We start from the raw sequence: 19,730 nt of genomic DNA on the forward strand, positions 1-19,730 counted from the left end.
GAGCAAAGCTATGCAGAGAAACCCTGTCTCAAAAAAAAGAAAAAGTATTTAGGATGAAGTTGTTTAGATGTTCCCTACCCCACTTAGTTTAATTGTTCTTATTTAAAAAAAAAAACGAAATTTGGGCATGCAAAGGGTATCATGGGTTCAGGGAAAATTATGTGAGGATGTAGCAAGAAGGAAACTATCTACAAGGCAAGAAAACAGGCCTCAGGAGAAATCAAACCTGCCAATTCCTTGATCTTGGACTTCCAGCCTCCAGAACTGTGAGGAAAGATATTTCTGGGCTTTGGGGTTTTTTGTTTGTTTGTCACACAGTCTGTGACATTGTTATGACAGCCCTTGCAAACTAATGTACATGTTCACAATATTCATGACGTTCAAGGTGAAGTTAGCACTAATCCAAACCAAATCACAGTTGATCTGTATGTGCGGCCGTTTGAATGAGTAATGCCCCACTTGGGAGCGCCGGATTCCCAGCTGATGGCACTGGGAATGATTGGTGTGGTGCAGCCTTGCTGGGGGAAGTACATCACTGGAGGCAGGCTTTGAGATTAAAAGCAGTTTGTTCTCTCTTCTTTGTGCTCATGGTTGAAATGTGAGCTCTCAGTTTCCTGCTCCTGCTTCCATTCCTGTTACTTGCTGACATGCCTCCCTATCATGGTGGACTCTAACCTTCAGGGACTATAAGCCCAAATAAACTGGTCCTTCTATAAGGTGCTTTGGTCACGATGTTTTAATACAGCAACAGGAATGTAACTAATATAACAGGCAGAGTCAAAAATGGACTGCCAATGCTCATGATTTGTAAACCAGAAACCAGGGTTGTCAAGATCATCAGTCAGGAGGGGAAAGAGAGCAGTCAAAGAAACAAAAATGGTGTATACTCCATATCATGTCTGTTTCACACAAAGAGCTGTGTAATTGTCAATCTCTGTTTAGGGCTAGCATGTGGGGTTTGGTTTCCCCTTCCTCAATCTTTTTGCCCACCACAGAAAACTGAGACAGATTTCCTAGGGGTTAAGACCTTTTATGCTTGCAGCAGACCAACACAAACCAAGACATTTGGCCATCCAAGAGGTTGTCCCTGGGATGCTGGACAAAAAGTGGTAGTTGCATGATGTTTACTTTGTGATGACTGTTTTAGTTGTTCATATGTTCTCTATATTCTTATCTAAGTATATTAGTTTTCAAAATGCATGTATTTTAGAGAAAAAATGTGTCCTCTAATTTACATCCCCTACATAATTCAAGATAAAATGATTCTAAGCTACAAAATAAATGGTAAAAAAAAAATCTAACCAATCGCAGATTTTCTGATGTTTTACGTATAAAGTTGATTTCCCTTTAGAATAATGGGAAGGTTAGAGGAGGGAGTGGTGGGAGGAGGGCTAACTAACATTATGGTAAGCTTCCTAAAAATATTTTAAAAGTGTTTATATGGCTGCCTGTGCAAAAATTGCATAAAACTAAGATAGTCAACATTCCAGCAGAGTCGAGGATGGGGTTTATGAGGCCTCACCCCTTAGCTGAAGAGCTATTGGAAGTTGACAGCTGTGAGGAGATGGAAAGTCACTTTTATTTAGGGGTATGGCCCCTGTTAGGATGCCTATGTTTCAGTGGATGACTCTACATCCATAAGCATATGGGCTGCACTAATTGGACTTAATTGATTAAAAGCAGAGGACATAGAGTTGGGAAAGGGCATTGTAGAGGGTGTCTAGAAAGAGTTCAAGGAGGAATGAGGGTCGGATGTGATAAAATACATTGTATATATTTACGAAATTCTCAAAGAATAAATGAATAATTTAAATTATTTTGGTTTTCATGATGCCCCCCCCCCATCTTTCTAATGCCTTAGACTTTTATGCAGGCAATCCAATATTGCCTAGGCGAATGACATCTTATTACCAGGCATTACATTGCCTGTTTTTAAAATCTGAACTCCATATGTCCTATTGCTTTATATGGTTCTTATAGGTAGAATTATTAGTTTTGTTAAAGGAAGTTTAATGTACTTGTAAGATAGAGTAAGGTAGACTTTATTCAGGTATAGGGATGACTAACTGAGATTTTGCACTGAGAGAAATTCAACTGTGTTCAATTGTGACTAGAGCACAAACAAGTAGGACTATATTGCTCAGGAATAATGTAGAGTCGGAGCATAGAAAATTTACTAAGACAAGGGATGGTGAGGTTCTTCAGTGGGTAAAGGTGGCTACTGCCAAGCCTCATGACCTGAATTTGATCCCTAAGACCCACATGCCAGAAGAGAACTGACTCCCACAGGTTGTCCTCTGGCCTCCAAAGAGGCAGTTGTGGACACACACACATACACACACACACACACGAAAACAGATCACTAACAGACAGTAGAGGTAAGAAGAGATTCTGGGTAATTGTTGAGGATAAGCCATCTGGGGATGGTAGAGGACAACAAACCTTATCAGATATTGAAGGGAATCCAAGAGTGAAAATGGGGACTTCCTGCTAAGTTGAGTTATCAGGATTCTTTCCCAAAACTGACTTTTACAAGGAAATATTATAAGTGAGCCTACCAGAAGATTTAGAGCCTAAATGAAGCTTGGCTAGTCAATTAATTGTTCTGAGGTGTGGGGATAGTTGAAACAGCATCTCACTTTGTAGCTCAGGCTGGCCTGGAACTCTCTTTGCAGCCCAGGATGGCCTCACACTTGCAAACCATTTCCCTGTTCCAGCCTCCTGAGTGCTAGGATTGCAGGCTTGAACCATTATGCCTGGCTTAAGCAATGAACCTGTCATTTCCTTCCCACTGCATTTTTTAATTCCAATTGCTGATTACAATAAATTAGAATTCAATGTGTACTATGTGCATGCCAACACTGAACTAAACTTGTAAGAAGAATTATGCCTTGTTCATTTCTGCATCATCAGCACTTTGTGGCTGTCATTTGGTAAATGTTGGCTAAATGAATAATGAGCTTTTATTGGGACTATCTATCAAAATTCCCCATTTCTCATGGCCTCTTTCTTGCAATTGCATTTAAAGCCTGGATATGTTGGCTGTGTTTTCTGAGCATAACCGTCATCCTGCAGTACACAGCTGGTAGGAAATTCATTTCTTTAGGCTATATTTATTGACTGTCCACTGCATGTCCTGACCTGTGCCTGCAGTACCAAGAAGCAAAAGCTAAATTGAAAGTATAATCAAATGTTGGATCTCTGGCAGGGAAAAATTGGTCTGTGTGACTCATTTACTGAGGTTTCTGCATTGATGGTTTCTGGAAATTACTGTTTGGTATCATCTTTCTAGTCAAACAGAGCTGAAATTTGTGATTCTGATCAATGCTTGGAAATGTTCAAATTTCCGAGGCATCATACTGACTCCTCTGACCTCCATAATTCTCTTTGCTGGTAACAATAATGGATGTGCCTCAATCAAGAAGCCTATTATTGGGGATGGAGTTGAAGGGAAATGTCAGCAAGAGAATAATGACATTAAACTGTACAAAAACTATTCATAGGCTACCAGACTAGATTAGGACTTGTCTAGACAGCTCAGAAAAAAAGCAGTCTTCGTTTTAGGTGGTGGGGGTAGAAATAACTATGAACACCTAGAAATAAACACACTTTTAAGCTTCTGCTTTATTTCTGCACATAATCTGACGCTCGTGAGCCTGAGCACAGTGTCAAAGGCTTGGAAAATCCTCTATGATCAGAGTTTACTTCAAGAACAGAATTATCTGTAGCTAATTTCAGCATAAAAGGATTTATGGTATTGAAATGGATTATGGATTCATCAGTAGGGATAGAGAGAGGGGGTTTAGATATTGCTTCTACAAATACTCCCCAATCCACACCATGGAAAGAGGCCACCAAACAGCTGCCACGCTAGTAGCTTATTCGCAGACTGCATCATCCCCACTATGACCCTCACTACTGAATGGACTTGAGACCTGCTTCTATCCCAGTTACTTCACATCCAAAGTCAAGCCCCAAGCTCGCACTGGTTCCAACTTCAGACACACTTAGAATTCAAGCTGCCGAGAAAGTGAACAATAGAGGTTTGAACCTCTAAAATATAAGAAGGCACACAATAGAGGTGACAATTCATATTGAATGAGTCAATCCCAAGGATCTGTCACAGGCCCTGATCATCAATATTAGTAAAAGGTGGTCAAGATGCTTACAATTAGCCAGGTGTAATAAGTAGTACATACCTACAAGGCCAACACTCAGGAAGCAGGAGGATCACAAATTTGAGGACAGTGTGGGCAACATAAGGATATATCTGGGGGGACACAAACTATTTCCAGCTGGAAAGAACAGAAAACTCAAACTGGTTGAAACAAAAAAGGAACTTTAATGGCTCATGTAACTAACAAGAATAGAAACAAAGCTGCCTTGAGACAGGACATCAAACATGGCTCCCTTGGTATTAGTTTCACTCACAGGCAGGCTGTCTCCTCGTGATTCTAGAATAGTAATCAACGGCTTCCAAGTATGCTTCCTTCCTTGTGGGAAGAAGAGATAACTGTGTCCTACTTGCAGTTCTCAGCAAATGTTTTGAGATCACATCATTTACACAGTCATGAATCAACCACTGTGGCAAAGAGCAGTTATGCGCTCATTAACTTAGGCCTAGGATAAGATGTTACTGAACCTATAGTTGTCCTCACAGGACATGGTTGAAGGGAGAAAGGACAAACTCTTTATTTTAAAAGTTTATTCCACAGTGATGTATGATATTCTCACAAATTATAGTACTTCTGCCTTCAGAATGTCTCCAGTTTATATACCACCAGCAATGCACAGCAATATCTACTTCCTTTTACAAAAAACCTCATCTATCCCAGACTGGCTTCAAACTGGCTTTGTAGCTGGTGATTATAAGCCCCTCAAGGCACTTCCCTACCTTGCTTGCCCTCTCCTAAGGACCTCCAACTGCCAGGTTCCACCCACAGAGCACTCAAACTGCCATAACATCTGGACCTAGCCCCTCCAGACACAGGCAGCCAAGCTCTAGACTTGAAAATCCATCAGTCCCTCAGTTTGAAATCCCACCAATCCCTGGGCTCACCCAAAGCTCAGGGCTTGTGATCCCACCAATCCCCATCCTGGAAAGCTCTGTCCCCAAGAAAAGCTATGTAAGTTCTATATTCTGCTCAGTTCTCACCCAAACAGAGGCAGCCAGCCTCCTGAATATTTGTCCCTTCCAATAAATCGCTTGTGTGAGGTTTGTTGTACAGTGTGACTTTGTGGGTGTTCCTTGGCTCCCGACTGCCAGAATACCTTTCCCTTCAGAGCTGTAACACTTACATTGGTTCCGTGACTCGCTCCTGCACTCCCCCTAGGGGTCAAAGCTGCACTGAGACCATATCCCTCATTTCCAGTCTCCCCACAATAGACCCACCTTCCAGCTACTGACCCTTGATCCTCCTGCCTCATCTCCTGAATGCTTAGACTGCAGATGTCTACCATAACACCTGGCTCACAATTTACTTTGAGACATGGACTCACTAAGTTATGCAGAATGGCCTTGAACTCACTCTGCAAGCCAGGAAGGTCCCTGACTTGGAATCCTCCTCTCCCAGCCTCCCAAGTTACTAGGTTGGTAAGTCTGCACTACCAGGGGAGGCCCAGTTTGTGTTCTTCTTCGCATAGTAAGATGTTTAACATGGGTTCCCCTGTCCTCCCCCTTCCCACCCCCGCCCCTGCCTTCCCCCAGTCCCTCCCCCTATTCCCATCTCCTCCAGGGCAAAGACTCCCCTGGGGATTCAGCTCAACCTGGTAGATTCAGTCCAGGCAAGCCATGGCTGATATGTAAAATTGAAACATAAATATCTGTATTAAAAAAATAAATTTTGAAATAAAAAAAAAAGATGTTTAACATGGAGCATAAGTAAGATGTTTAACATGGATCATGAAGTATTTCAACAAATTCTAAACCTCGGAAGTTCTGAAACTGAATGCACACCCAGGTCTATTTGAAGCCATATGTGCACATGTATGAAGGCATTCGATACGTTTACATTTTGATTTCCTGAAAGACTCCCATACAGCTACACTCCAAATTCATGTGCTAAGCTGAATTCATGTGAGTCATTTTAATTAAATTTGAACATAAATTTTTTAAAAGAACAAATAAAAGCCTGGGTTGTCACCATTGGCACTATGTATGCCTCCTTCGAAAAGGTGCTTTATATTCATGTCAAATTTTACCAATTTCAAAAATGTATTGGCATTCCTTGTTTGTGCTGCATTCTCTCAACAGAGCCTTCCTTTCAACTGGCCCCTGAGCTTGCTTTGTCCCTCATGCCTCACAGTAGAAAAGAGAAAAAAATGAAACATGCTGCTGCTTTTACCTTATACCCCTCAAAAACCCAGAGAATATTTTTACCAATGAAAGCATCCACTAATAAGGAACTCAATGAAATAATGAGTTTTTCGGTCTCTACAAACTTATTCTATAAACCCATTCCTTGTTGTTTTCATTCTTTTTATTGACATCATCATCCAAGTCCTTTCTCCTCTGAGGGAACTGGGGGTTGACACAGATTGCTTTCCCCTACCTCGGTTTTCAAACATCGCTCACCACTGCAACACCCAGAAGAATTACAATAGCAAAGGAAATGTCAGAAAAACGTCTCAAAGGACTCTCTCCTTTTTGCTCTTTGAAAGTTTAACTCGTTTTCCTCCTGTCATGACAAAACAGTCGCAACTTCCTGTCTTCTTCCCTCCCCTCCTCCTCCCCACTGCCGTGGGTGTTGTCTGAACCTGGGTCTTCTGTAAGAGCAACTCTTAACCATTGGGCCATCTCTCTAGCCCCACCCCGAGATATTTGGATATTTAAAATATCTGTACTGGTCCTATGACCTCAAAAGCTTGCATCTTTGTTCTCTTCATGAGATCTTAGCAGATATATTGTTACATTATTATGAGGTTTACAAGTCATACACTAATAAGATGTTTTCAAATATGTCTGCACAGACTTCTGGAGGAACACAAAACATTCCAAGAGGCTTCATGATAGTATTGTTTTCGTGTGTGTGTGTGTGTGTGTGTGTGTGTGTGTGTGTGTGCAGGCCAGAGATCAACCCCCAGTGTCATTTCTCAGAAGCCTTAGTTTTATAAATAGGGCCTTTTATTGGCCTCGGTCCCACTAATTAGGCTAAGATGGCTGCCCAGGGAGCCCTAGGGATCTGTCTTGTCTCTGCTTCCCCGGGGCTGTAATTACAAGAGCACACAACTATACCCTGCTCCTTATGTGGGTATCTAATGCAGGCCCTCTTCTTTGCATCTCTCCAGACCTCACAATGGTATGTGGGACCAAGTTAAAAAATGACGACTTAACAAAATGAAAGCATTCTGAAGCCCTAGTACTAGGCAGAAAACCGGCCCAGGTGGTTGGTTTTTATTTAAATTGATCGGTGTGCATGCTCTAAATTCCTTTACCTACCTTCCCCATTGTAAAAATATTTTTTTTTTTTTTACAAAAGTACATATCCCATCCACCCCAAACTGGCTCAGATTTGCTCCCATGGTACACTCCACAGCTGCTATGAGTTCACAAGTGCAACAGCTCTTCTGGGTCCAGAAGGCAACATTTCACAGGAGTCCTCTCAGATCTCTGGCTCCTACAATGCTTCTGGCTTCCTTTCCACAATATTCCCCAAGTTTTTAGTAGAAGGGGTTCCATTTGGGGATGAGCATTCCACAGTCAGTTATTTTCTATATTTTGATTAGTTGTCTCTGTGTTAACTACCACTAGTCTGATGAGGGTGAGAGCTATACCAGTCTATGCATATAAAAACAAGTATTTAAAAAGCAGTTTGATGCTATGTTCAATTAGCAAAACTAATAACAGTAGGTTCTCCCCCAGGGTGCATGACCTTCCCAGCCACGGCTTCTTGTTCAAGTTTGCAAAATGAATTCCCTCCTGTGGAGTGGGCCTTAAATACAATCATAAAGTGATGTGTTACCTCTAGTGCACTATTGGGCATATCTTGCCATGTTAGCTGTTATTGTAGCTCACAGGGGTCACAGGTAAGACTGCTGATGAATTTTCTCCCCCAGAGGCCTGCATTGTACCTTCTGGCTGAATGGGAAGTTTGCTGATATTTAAATGTTACCAGTTAGTAAAAATGCCTTGGACTACTTCCTGAGCTAAACAAAACTGGATCATAATTCTTTGTAGCACATAAACAGTTAATAAACCTTACTGTTAAGTATAGTAAGAAGGATCTGGGAGTAGATGGGGAGGGGGGGAACCATGATTAGAATATATTGAACACAAACAAAATATTTTTTAATTTATTTATTTTTAAAAGGTTTTTTCATTTTACATACCAAACCTACTTCCCCCTCCCTCCCCTTCTCCCACCCTCCCACTTCCCACAATCCCACCCTCCCATCCATTCCTCAACTGGGAAAAAAGAATTAAGATTTGACATAAGAAAGTCCTGAGTTTTAGGCTGTATTATTTTTCTGTTACTGCATAACATATTACCACAAAGTTAGCAAGTCATAAAAAAACACCCACTTATGATTTCAGTTTCTACAGTAAAAACTCTACTTAATTGGGTATGTCATTCTGTTCAGACTTCTACAATGGATTATCACAGAATGGAGGTAAGATACACAGTAGAAAGATATTGCTCACAGTTCTGGAGACTGAAATTAGGCATATTCCGGTTCTGCTCATGGACCTCTTCCAGGGTGTTGATATATAATTTCTTATTATGTCTTCACATGGCAGAAAAATGTTAAAGAGACTTCTGTCAGGTCCCTATCATACACTTGAACTTGGCCAAAAGGCCAAGAAGAGATAGGGTGATTGTAGTCAGTTTTTATTTTTACTCTTTGCTCTTTGGGGACCTGCCATCCAGCTACACAGAGACTTATTCTTAATTATGAATGTCTGGCCTTAGCTTGGCTTGCTTCTAGACAGTTTTCCTTTTTTTTCTGAGACAGGGTTTCTCTATGTAGCTTTGTGCCTTTCCTGGAACTCACTCTGTAGCCCAGGTTGGCTTTGAAGAGATCACAGAGATCCGCCTGGCTCTGCCTCCCAAGTGCTGGTATTGAAGGCGTGCACCACCACCACCCAGCTAGACAGTTTTTCTTAAATTATCCCAACTACCTTTTGTCTTTGGGCTTTTACCTTTCTCTATTCTATATACCTTTCTTTCCTTCTGACTCTATGGCTGGCTGTGTGGCTGTGTGGCTGTCACCTAGTGATCTCCTCCCCTCCTTCTCCTTTTCTTTTTTCTTTCTTTTTTTTTTTTTTTTTTGGTTTTTTGTGACATAGTTTCTCTGTGTAGCTTTGCGCCTTTCCTGGAACTCACTCTGTAGACCAGGTTAGCCTCAAACTCACAGAGATCTGCCTGTCTCTGTCTCCCAAATGCTGGTATTAAAGGTGTGCGCAACCACTGCCCGGCTTCCTTCTCCTTTTCTTGCTGCTTCCTTCTCCTTTTCTTGCTCCTCCCTCTCTTCTTATTTCATCCTCTCTTCCTGACAGCCCTGCCTATCCTTTCTCCTGCCTAGCTATTGGCCATTTAGCTCTTTATTAGACCAATCGGGTGTTTTAGGCAGGCACAGTAACACAGCTTCACAGAGTTAAATAAATACAACATAATAGAATGCAATACATCTTTGCATCATTAAACAAATGTTCCAGAGCATAAACAAATGTAACACATCTTAAACTAATGTTCCACAACAGGTGATCCCTTTTTACAAGGGCACTAATCTCTATCATAAGATTGCCAGTCTTATGGTGTAATCACCTCACAAATGACCCACCTTCTAATGTCATCACATAAGGATTAAGGTTTGCAACCCCAAAATCTGGTGGGAGGTTACACACATCCAGTCTATTGACCTGAGTCACTGCTCAGGGTCTCATTTGGCTAAAATCGAAGCATTGGGTTGTTGTCTCATCTGAGGCTCAAGGTTTCTTCTGACATCACTAAACATCAATTAAGCTTGCCATATTTCAGTTCAAGATCCGATGTCATAATTACTTCCCATTTCCAAGGACCACATTCAGCTCCTAAACAAGCCTTTATACCATGTGCTCTCTCCATGTTCTAGCTCTCACAATATGATATCCTATTTCTTAGAAGGCCAATGGACTTTTAAAGACTGTCCTAGTTAGGTCGGGCTCACCAAGGGTAATTCCCTTTTAATTAACTCAGCCATCTATGATTAGTGACTTTATAGTGATAAATTTCTTTCATTTTGCCACATAGAGCAACCTAATTATGACAGTGATAGCCCCTTGTGTTCATAGGTTCTCCTTGCACACAGAGGAGGGATGCATACTAGGGATGTGAATATTGAAGCTATCTTAAGATTTCTGGAGCACTAAAAAGACTTGTATCTGCCATTGATTTCAAATTCATGCAGTTGTTGAAGTGTATACTTATATCTGCCATCAGGCTGTTTGTTTTTAATATCTAGTCTCTTCTTCATTCTTCTGCTCTTCCATTACTATCTTCTTTCTTACAAAACCTATATTTCACAGTTTTACGTTTTGATATTTTATGTGGTGGGGGCATGTAATCCATGGTCTCAAACATCCTAACCAAGTGCACTATCACTGAGATATACTTCTAAACCTGTTGTTTGGGAAGGTTTTCCACTGTAGTTATTGCTCAGTGTGGGGGTTGGTTGTAATAGGCATTTTATGTTAGATTAATACCAACTTATTTCAAGTGAAACACAGAGATTTTGCATCAACATAGTATCATTACCTCACTATTGAGGATTTGAGTTACATGTGTGTATCATTGCAGTTCAACATGAAAGCAGGTTTGCTAGAGAATAGTTTTATGTTGTTGTTGTTTTTCAATCTTTGTTTATCTGGTGATGTCTTTATTTCTCCTTCATTTATGAAGGACATTTTCTGCATATAGAATTCTAGATTGACAGGTTTAGTTTTGCTTTTGATGCTTTAAATATGTCATCCCACTGTCATCATTTGTGATTTCTGGTGTCTATGAATCATTTCTCACTTGCTACTTTCTAGATTCATTCTGTGACATTGTCTCTTGACAATTTTATTGTGATGTATTCATATATAGATATGCTTTGTATTTATTTAGAGTTCATTAAGCATCTTAGATGTATGGTGTTTTCTCATCAAATTTGGCAAGTTTGGGGGTTTATAAATTTTTTATGCTATCATAACTTTCTTTATGAAACTCTCATTATGTATGTATTATATTTAATGATGTTCCATATTTTCCTAAGACATTACTCATGTTTCTTCAATGATTTTACTCTCCTGTTTTCAGATTGCCTGTTCTCCATGGGTCTCTACTGAAGTTCATGGACTACTCCTTCTGCCAACTCATATCTACACCACAGCAGTAAACCCCAAAGAAGAGAAGTACACACACACTACCACCAAAAAATAAAAATAATAATAGGAATGAACAATCACTGGTCATTAATATTCCTTAACATCAATGGACTTAATTCACCTATAAAAAGACACAGACTAACAGAATGGATACGAAAACAGGACCCAGCTTTCTGCTGCATACAAGAAACACACCTCAAATTCAAAGACAGACACCTACTAAGAATAAAAGGCTGGGAAAAGACTTTCCAATCAAATGGTCTTAAGAAGCAAGCTGGTGTAGCAATCCTAATATCCAGCAAAATAGACTTCAAACTAAAATCAATCAAAAGAGATGATGAAGAACATTACATCACAGGAAAGATCCACCAAGATGAAGTCTCAATTCTGAAAATTTATGCCCCAAACACAAGGGCACCCACATATGTAAAAGAAACATTACTAAAGCTTAAATCACATATAAAACCCCACACATTAACAGTGGGAGACTTCAACACCCCACTTTCACCTCTGCACAGATCTGCCAAATTGAACCTTAACAGAGAAATAATGGACTTAACTGATGTTATGACTCAAATGGACTTAATCGATATCTACAGAACATTCCATCCTAACACCCCATGGAACCTTCTCTAAAATTGACCACATACTTGGCCACAAAGCAAATCTCAACAGATACAAAACAATTGGAATAACCTCCTGTGTTTTATCAGACCACCATGGTTTAAAGTTAGATGTCAATAAAAAAGCTACAGAAAACCATCTATCTATCTAAAATATATCTCTATATGATCTGGAAAGCATACCTAACATCTACAAATTTGATTGTTATAAATGACTAACTACTAACCTATATTTCTTGATTATCCTATATAGTTTATAATAATAGCTTTCAAAACTAGAACTTTACCTTACATTTTAAATGAACTGCATAGGTATAATAACTTAAACAAGAGTAGAAACATATATACAATATGCTGTAACAAAAATAACATTAAATTTGTATCAATATACAAAATCATTTAAACAAGAGTAGAAACATATGTACAATATATTATAACAAAAATAACTTTAAATTTTTATCAATATACTATATTCCTCTAAATGATAACAAACACCCACAACTCAACAAATAACCAAAGACTACCCACACCCCTCAGCTCTTGGGAATGTGAGCATCATTTTCTCTAGACTGCTTCCTGTTGTCTGTGGATGAAACATCTTTAAGTTCCCTGAGAAATTTTGAGATAACATCCAAGTTCTGGGAAGTCTTTTTTTTTTTTTTTTTTTTTTTTTTTTTTTTTTACAAATATCACCTGCCAAGATTCAGGAGTTCTCTGTTGATCAAATCTGATCCATCTCATTCCTGCACAGCTTCTCATCTCCTGTGGAAACAAAGCAAAAACTCTTCTCCAAAGCATTTTTGATTTCCATTTGACAAATGTATTTTTGACTTTAATTTTAAAATTAAGATAGCCCTAAAGAATCTAGGTTGGCTCCATCCTGCAGTCCTGCTTACAATCTAATGTCTCCCAGCAGCTGTCTCTTGTCCATCAGCCATCAAAAAATTCAAAATCAACACAATAACGTACAGGATCCAGACTTTCTGTGTATTTCCCATCTTACATAGAGTTTTTCCTTTATATTACTTTTACTCTTTTTTAAAGACTTTATATCTAAAATATTTCTTTCTTTCTTTCTACAACTGTCTATACCCATTTTTTTTCTTTCCTAAGCCTATGCCATTGCTAAACACACTAGAACCTGTTTAGAGGTTTTTTTTATCTGAACCTCTTTTCCTGCATATCTCTAGTCTTTTTTTTTTCTTTTTACTACATGAGCAAACTTCAGACTGCTAAGTTACACCTGGATCTTCCAGGCAACTCTCTTGGCTGGCTCTGCCTGCTTCTCAGGTTGTGAAAGCCAAGCCTAAAGCTTCGGCTGGTCAGAGGTACATGACCAGGAACTGCATTCAACCTTCCTAGAGTTCTAGAATACTGATGCTTGTGCTGTGGCAGGCATTTTTACTTAATTTTTTGTTCCTAATTAATGTATTGATTGCTCAAGGGCTCACGAGCAGGCAGAAACTCTTAAAGGCACCTTATTCTCTTTTTTTCCAGCTTTCTCAGACCCTACATGGAAATTCTGGGAGCCTCATGTTGGTATGCCAAAATATTGTTATTTGGTTTTGCTCCTTTGGGGTCCTGCCACCAAGCTCCCAAATAAATCACACACAGAGGCTTATTCTTAATTATAAATGCCCAGCCTTAGCTTGGCTTGTATCTTGCCAGCTTTTCTTAACTTTAAATTATCCCATCTACCTTTTACTTCTGGGCTTATACCTTCCTCTTACTTCTTTCTCCATGTCTTGCTGTGTGACTGGGTGGCCTCTGAAGTCCTCCTCCTTCCTCTCTTTCTTCCCTTTTTCTCTCCCTGATTTCTCCTTCTATTTATTCTCTCTGTGTGCCAGCTCTGCCTATTCTTTCTCCTGACTTGCTATTTACCATTCTGTTCCTTATTAGACCATCAGGTGTTTTAGGCAGGCAAAGTAACACAGCTTCACAGAGTTAAACAAATGCAACATAAAAGAATGCAGCATAGGCCGGGCAGTGGTGGTGCACACCTTTAATCCCAGCACTCAGGAGGCAGAGGCAGGTGAATTTCTGAGTTTGAGGCCAGCCTGGTCTACAAAGCAAGTTCCAGGGAAGGTGCAAAGCTATGCAGAGAAACCCTGTCTCAAAACACCAAAAAAAAAAAAAAAAAAAAGAATGCAGTACATATTTGCATCATTAAACAAATGTTCCATAGCATAAACAAATGTAGCACGTCTTAAAATAATATTTTACAACAAACAACAAACCAAATAATCCAATTTAAAATGGGGTACAGATCTAAACAGAGAATTCTCAACAGAGGAATCTCAAATGGCTGAGAAAACTTAAAGAAATGTTCAACATCCTTAGCAATCAGGGAAATGCAAATCAAAATGACCCTGAGATTCCACCTTACACCTGTCAGAATAGCTATGATCAAAAACACAAACGACAGCTAATGCTGGAGAAGATGTAGAGGAAAGGGAACACTCCTCCATTGCTGGTGGGAGTGCAAACTTGTACAGATACTTTGGAAATCAATATAGCCATTCCTCAGAAAATTGGGAATTGTTCTACCTCAAGACCCAGCTATACCACTTTTGTGCATATACCCAAAGGATGCATCATCCTACCATAAGGACACTTGCTCAACTATGTTCATAGCTGCTTTATTTGCAATAGCCAGAACCTGGAAACAACCTAAATGCCCCTCATCCAAAGAATGGATAAAGAAAATTCAGTACCTTTACACAATGGAGCTGTTAAAAACAATGACATCAGGAAATTTGCAGACAAATGGATGAATCTAGGAAAAATTATCCTGAATAAGGTAACCCAGACCCAGAAAGACAAACATGGTATGTACTCACTTATAAGTGGGCATTAACTGTTAAGTAAATGATAATCATGATATAATCCATAGTCCCAGAGAGGCTAGGTAACAAGGAGGGCTCAAGGGGGAATACATAGTTCTCCCCAGGAAGGGAAAATAGAATATATTTTGGAGGTGAGTGGGGATAGGGACAAGAGAGGTTTGTGGTGGGATGGAGGGAGAGAGTACTGGAAGAGATGACTAACTGGAATTAGGGGGTGATATAGATGCAGTGGAAACTCCCTGGAATTTATGAGAGTGACCCTAGCAATGTCTCCTAGTAATGGAGGATACAGAGTCTGAAGCAGCCATTTTAAAAAAATCAGGCAAGGCTTCCAGCAGTGGGACTGGGACATCAACCAAACACAAAACCTTCAACTCACAATCTTTCCTGAGTGCAAGATGTGCTGGGGTAATTATGGTGCAGAACTTGTATGAGTGGTCAACCAATGACTGGTCCAACTTGAAGCCCATGCCATGAGACCAAGCCCATGCCTAACACTGCCTTGATACTCAAAACCAGAGGCTTGTCATCCCAGAGACCCAGGATAGAACCAAATACAACTGGCAAAAAAAACCAGTCAATGAAATGATTCCTAATGATATTCTGCTATAGTCATAGATCTGTGTCTAGCCTAATTGTTATTGGACAAGCATTGTCTAGCAACCAATAGGAGCAGATGCAGAGACCCATAGCCAAACACTAGGTGAAGCCAGGGAAACCCCAAAGAAGAGGGGGAGGAGGATTGTAGGAGCCACAGAGGCTAAGGACATCTCAAGAACATGGCCCACAGAATCAACTAACCCTGGCTCACAGGAGTTCAGAGAATAAATTGACAATCACAGACCCTGTATGGGTCTGAGCTAGGTCCCCTGCAGATATGTTATGGTTGTGTATAGCCTGGTGTTCTTATAGGACTCCTAACAGCAGGAGTGGAGGGTATCTTTGACTCATTTTCCTCCTACTTGGTTGCCTCATTCAGCCTTTATATGAGGGTTGTTCCTAGTCTTTATTATAATTTGTTATCCCATGTTGGTCGATAACCCTGGGAGGCCTGCTCTTTTGTTTTTGAAGGAAAATGGAGGAGGAGTGGATCTAGGGGAGAGAGGAGTGGTGGGGGTAGGGGAGCTGGGAGGAGTGGAGGTAGGGGAAACTGCTATCAGGATGCAATGTATGTAAAAAATAAGAAAGTTAAACAAGCACGATGCCATGAATGTGATATCTCCCTTCTAGTTATTGGTCAGGGGTGTTGATTACAGTCTAGTGCCATTGCTCTTAGCTACCTGCCAGAATTTGATGGTAAGACTTTATTGCTTAAGGCACCATAAGCTTTGGTCACAAGGCATAGGGAAATAAATTTGGTGTTGAGTAGGAAACTTCCTCCCTGCTGTCTTGCTTACATGTGCTATATAGGCTGCTGGTGAAACATACCTTGTTCCATCCTTTCACCCTAAAGTAGTAGCTGTCTTTTTTGTAAGTTGCATTTCTCAGAAAGAAAAAAGAATGGTTCTTCCTTTTTGATCCAATATAATAATCTTTGTCCTCTGATTGGAGAATTGAGACTAATACCACTCAATGTCTTCTTCCTTCTTTTTCTTCTTCCTCTCCTCTTTCTCCTCTCCCTCCTCTTTCCTGCCTTTGGTTAACTACTGTGGTTAATTCTTTCCTATGGCCTCATAGGTAGATTTCTTCCTTCAGTCTAAAGGATGCCTAATAGTATGTTCTGTAAAACTGGTGTAGTGCTCATATATTCCTTCAGTCTAGTTTTATCATGGAAAGTTTTTAAGTTTCCTTCAGTTATGACAAATAGTTTTGCTGGGTGTAGTAGTCTGGGTTGGCAGTTGTTATCTTTCAGAACTTGAAATTCATCATTCCAAGCATTTCTGGCTTTTAAACTGTAACAGGGCCCCAAACTTTAGTAGACCCTCAGACCTTAGCACAACTGACTCCATGATGGAAGTACCATTCGGGCTGTAAAACTCAATATGTTGACAGAACTATCCACCAAAAATGAAAACAAAGAGCTAATCCATCAAAGTCCATAATTCTGGGGAAGTCTCTAAATGTACTAACCTTGCTTTTGGCTTCTGTAGTTCTGCTAACTGTTCTTGTTAACTGAAGTATGTCAATCCAGTACATGGTTTTTGTGCCTAAAAGCTCTCCCTGAGAAAGGCCCGGGGCTACACTGAGATCTCAAATACCTAGTATAGTCACTGGCTGGCTAATGAAGACTTTGTATTAGTTTAAACCTATATCCAAGCAGTCTTCTCTGATGGATACCCGACAACAAAATGATCTGTTATTCTGATGAGCCTGCCTTTATATGTGACTTGCTGTTTCTCTCTTACTTTCTTCAATATAGTTTCTTTGTTTTAATTATAATGTAATTAAAGGATGTTCTTTTCTGATTATTCTTCTATGCCTATAACCTGTGGATTTCATCTTTTTAGAGTGCCACATGTACCTTGGAATCCTTTGTCTCTATTGAATCATTCCAGTTCCTCTCCCTTATCTTCAAGCTCAAATATCCTGTTCTCTCCTTCATGCAGTCTGTTGCTAAAACTTCATGCAGATTTTTTTCTTGGCTTACTATTTCTTTTCCAGAATTTCAGATTGTTTTTTGTTCAGTAGTTATAGCCCCTTGTCGAATTCCTCTTTCCTATCATCTACTGTCTTCCTTACTTTGTGCAGTTATTTGTGTCTTTGAACAAACTTTTTTGAGCTGTCAGTCTGGAATTTCATCTAACTCACTATGACTAAATGCTGTTACTGTAGGGTTAATAATTTTTGGATTAACTTTCATGATTCTTATGTTACTGCATTGGGATTTATGCATCTGTTTTGATTTTGTTGCTTGGTTTGTTATCAACTGTATTCTTTCAGTTGAAGTATTTGCAATGTTCAATTGGGACTTGGATTCAGTACAATACAGGGTGTAGTTTGGAAAATAATTCCTCAGCTCAGGATCTCAGTGTCCCTGGTGTACGCTCTATAATATTCCCTGAGTCTAATATTAACTTCGAGAGCAACTACAGCTGTTCTGTATTATCACTATGCAATTGTCATGCTAGTCAATTAATAACACTGACCTATTTCAAAGCAGAGGACCCGAGTTCAGTTCCAAGAACTCATGTCTGGCAACTAACAATTGACTGTAACTCCAGCTCCAGAGAATTCAATGCCTCTGGCCTCTGAGGACACCTGCACTCATGTGAACATACCCACATGAATACACATAATTTAAAATAAAATAAATATTTAAAAGGGATTAGGAGTGGAAGGGAAGAAGGGTGGGTAAAGATAAGATTTAAGTATTAGATGCACTTTCAAAAGAAAAAATGAAAGTATGTAAAGTAGCTAGGAAAGGAAGCCTTGGATACTCTTATAGTCTATAGGTTTAAAGACTGTTAAATCTATGGAGGATTATAATCAAGTAAACCAAAGAGGGGATGAGAATAGAAGAAAAAAGAAAATATGTAAAAATAAGAGAGATACCCACTAATTAAAAGAATCATTTTGACCTCAATTAGCCTTGGGTTTGACTTTTAATTGGGGCACATTACTTGAATGGTCTGCTATTAAGGGTTCCTCTGATCCTTCTATGTGTCTTCCTCTTTTTCTGGCATTATTTGGACACTCACATTTTATACTATTTATGCCCATCAGGACAAAACAATCTCCACTCTGATTTGTCTGAAATTTATGGCACTGCTGTTCAGAGAGAACACCAAGCTGTGTCTCTGGCTTTGTGGTCACCAAGCTGGGTGTGCTGAACCTGGTGGTAGCCAACAGTGGTCACATAATCCCCTACTACAATTCTGTGACTATGATTGGGAACCACATGGTTCACCAGACTTATATTCTACACATCCACAGACCAGAGAACTGTTGGGATAAATTCACCTCCAACCACGTAATTCATGGTTTTTAGGAACTGTCTTTGGGAATTAGTGGAAAGAAAAGAAGAGGAAGAAACAAACAAACAAACCTGGAAGATGGTAGAGTAGACAATCAGCAGACAACTGAGCTTGACATTGTACTCAGAAAGCAGAGGCAGGAGAATTGTGAGTTCAAGCCTAGACTGAATGATATAGTAGGACCCTGTCTCAAAAAGGCAAAGTGGCTAGAATTGTAGCTCAGAAGTAGAGCAGGTGTCAGTCACTTAGTGAGTTGTAGGCCAGCCTGGAATACATAGCAAGACTCTGTATTGAAAAAATATAGGGCTCAAGATGACCATTGCACTTTTGCTAAAGCCACTTAGCATTGTAGAGACTACTTCATACTTTTATTTCTTTTGCTTCCATGACCCTTAAACACTGTGTTTCTAATAGGTTGTCTACTGCTGTAAGACACATTTCCTTTCCATATGAGGACACCAGGGCCCAAAGAGAGATGGGACATCTTGCAGAAGGACTCCACAGCAGATTAATGGCTGAGCTGGGGCTAGAACAAGCATCTTTCCACTGCGGTACTATTACTCCTATCAGCAAATGAGTCCTGGCTAGAACATGTCACAGATGCATAGGCCTTTCCTTTCTCTCCAGGCTTATTTGATGCAAGTCCAGGGGCTGATAGCACTTTTCCAAACCAGGCTTGCTTTTCTACCTGGAAGGTTATATCATGATGCTTTGGACTTTTTATGTGTGGAAATATATAGATTGAGATATGGATATGAAGATAGATGATACATACATTCATACATACATACATACATATATTGTTTTGCTATGTTTTAGTTAAAGAGCCAAACACTCAAAAGTCCTGAAAAGTTTAAATGTTAATAGCTACTCAAAGCCCTGCCTGAAGAGTCCCAACGCCTGACCAGATGTTCCTCAAGATTTCTGGCAGTACTGGGAGCTATGCATCTTCTGGGAATGAGTGACCTGAGGATATTGGCAAGCTGTCTGGTGAAAACAGTCT

This window comes from Onychomys torridus, chromosome X, assembly GCF_903995425.1.
Source record: "Onychomys torridus chromosome X, mOncTor1.1, whole genome shotgun sequence".
Taxonomy (NCBI): domain Eukaryota; kingdom Metazoa; phylum Chordata; class Mammalia; order Rodentia; family Cricetidae; genus Onychomys; species Onychomys torridus.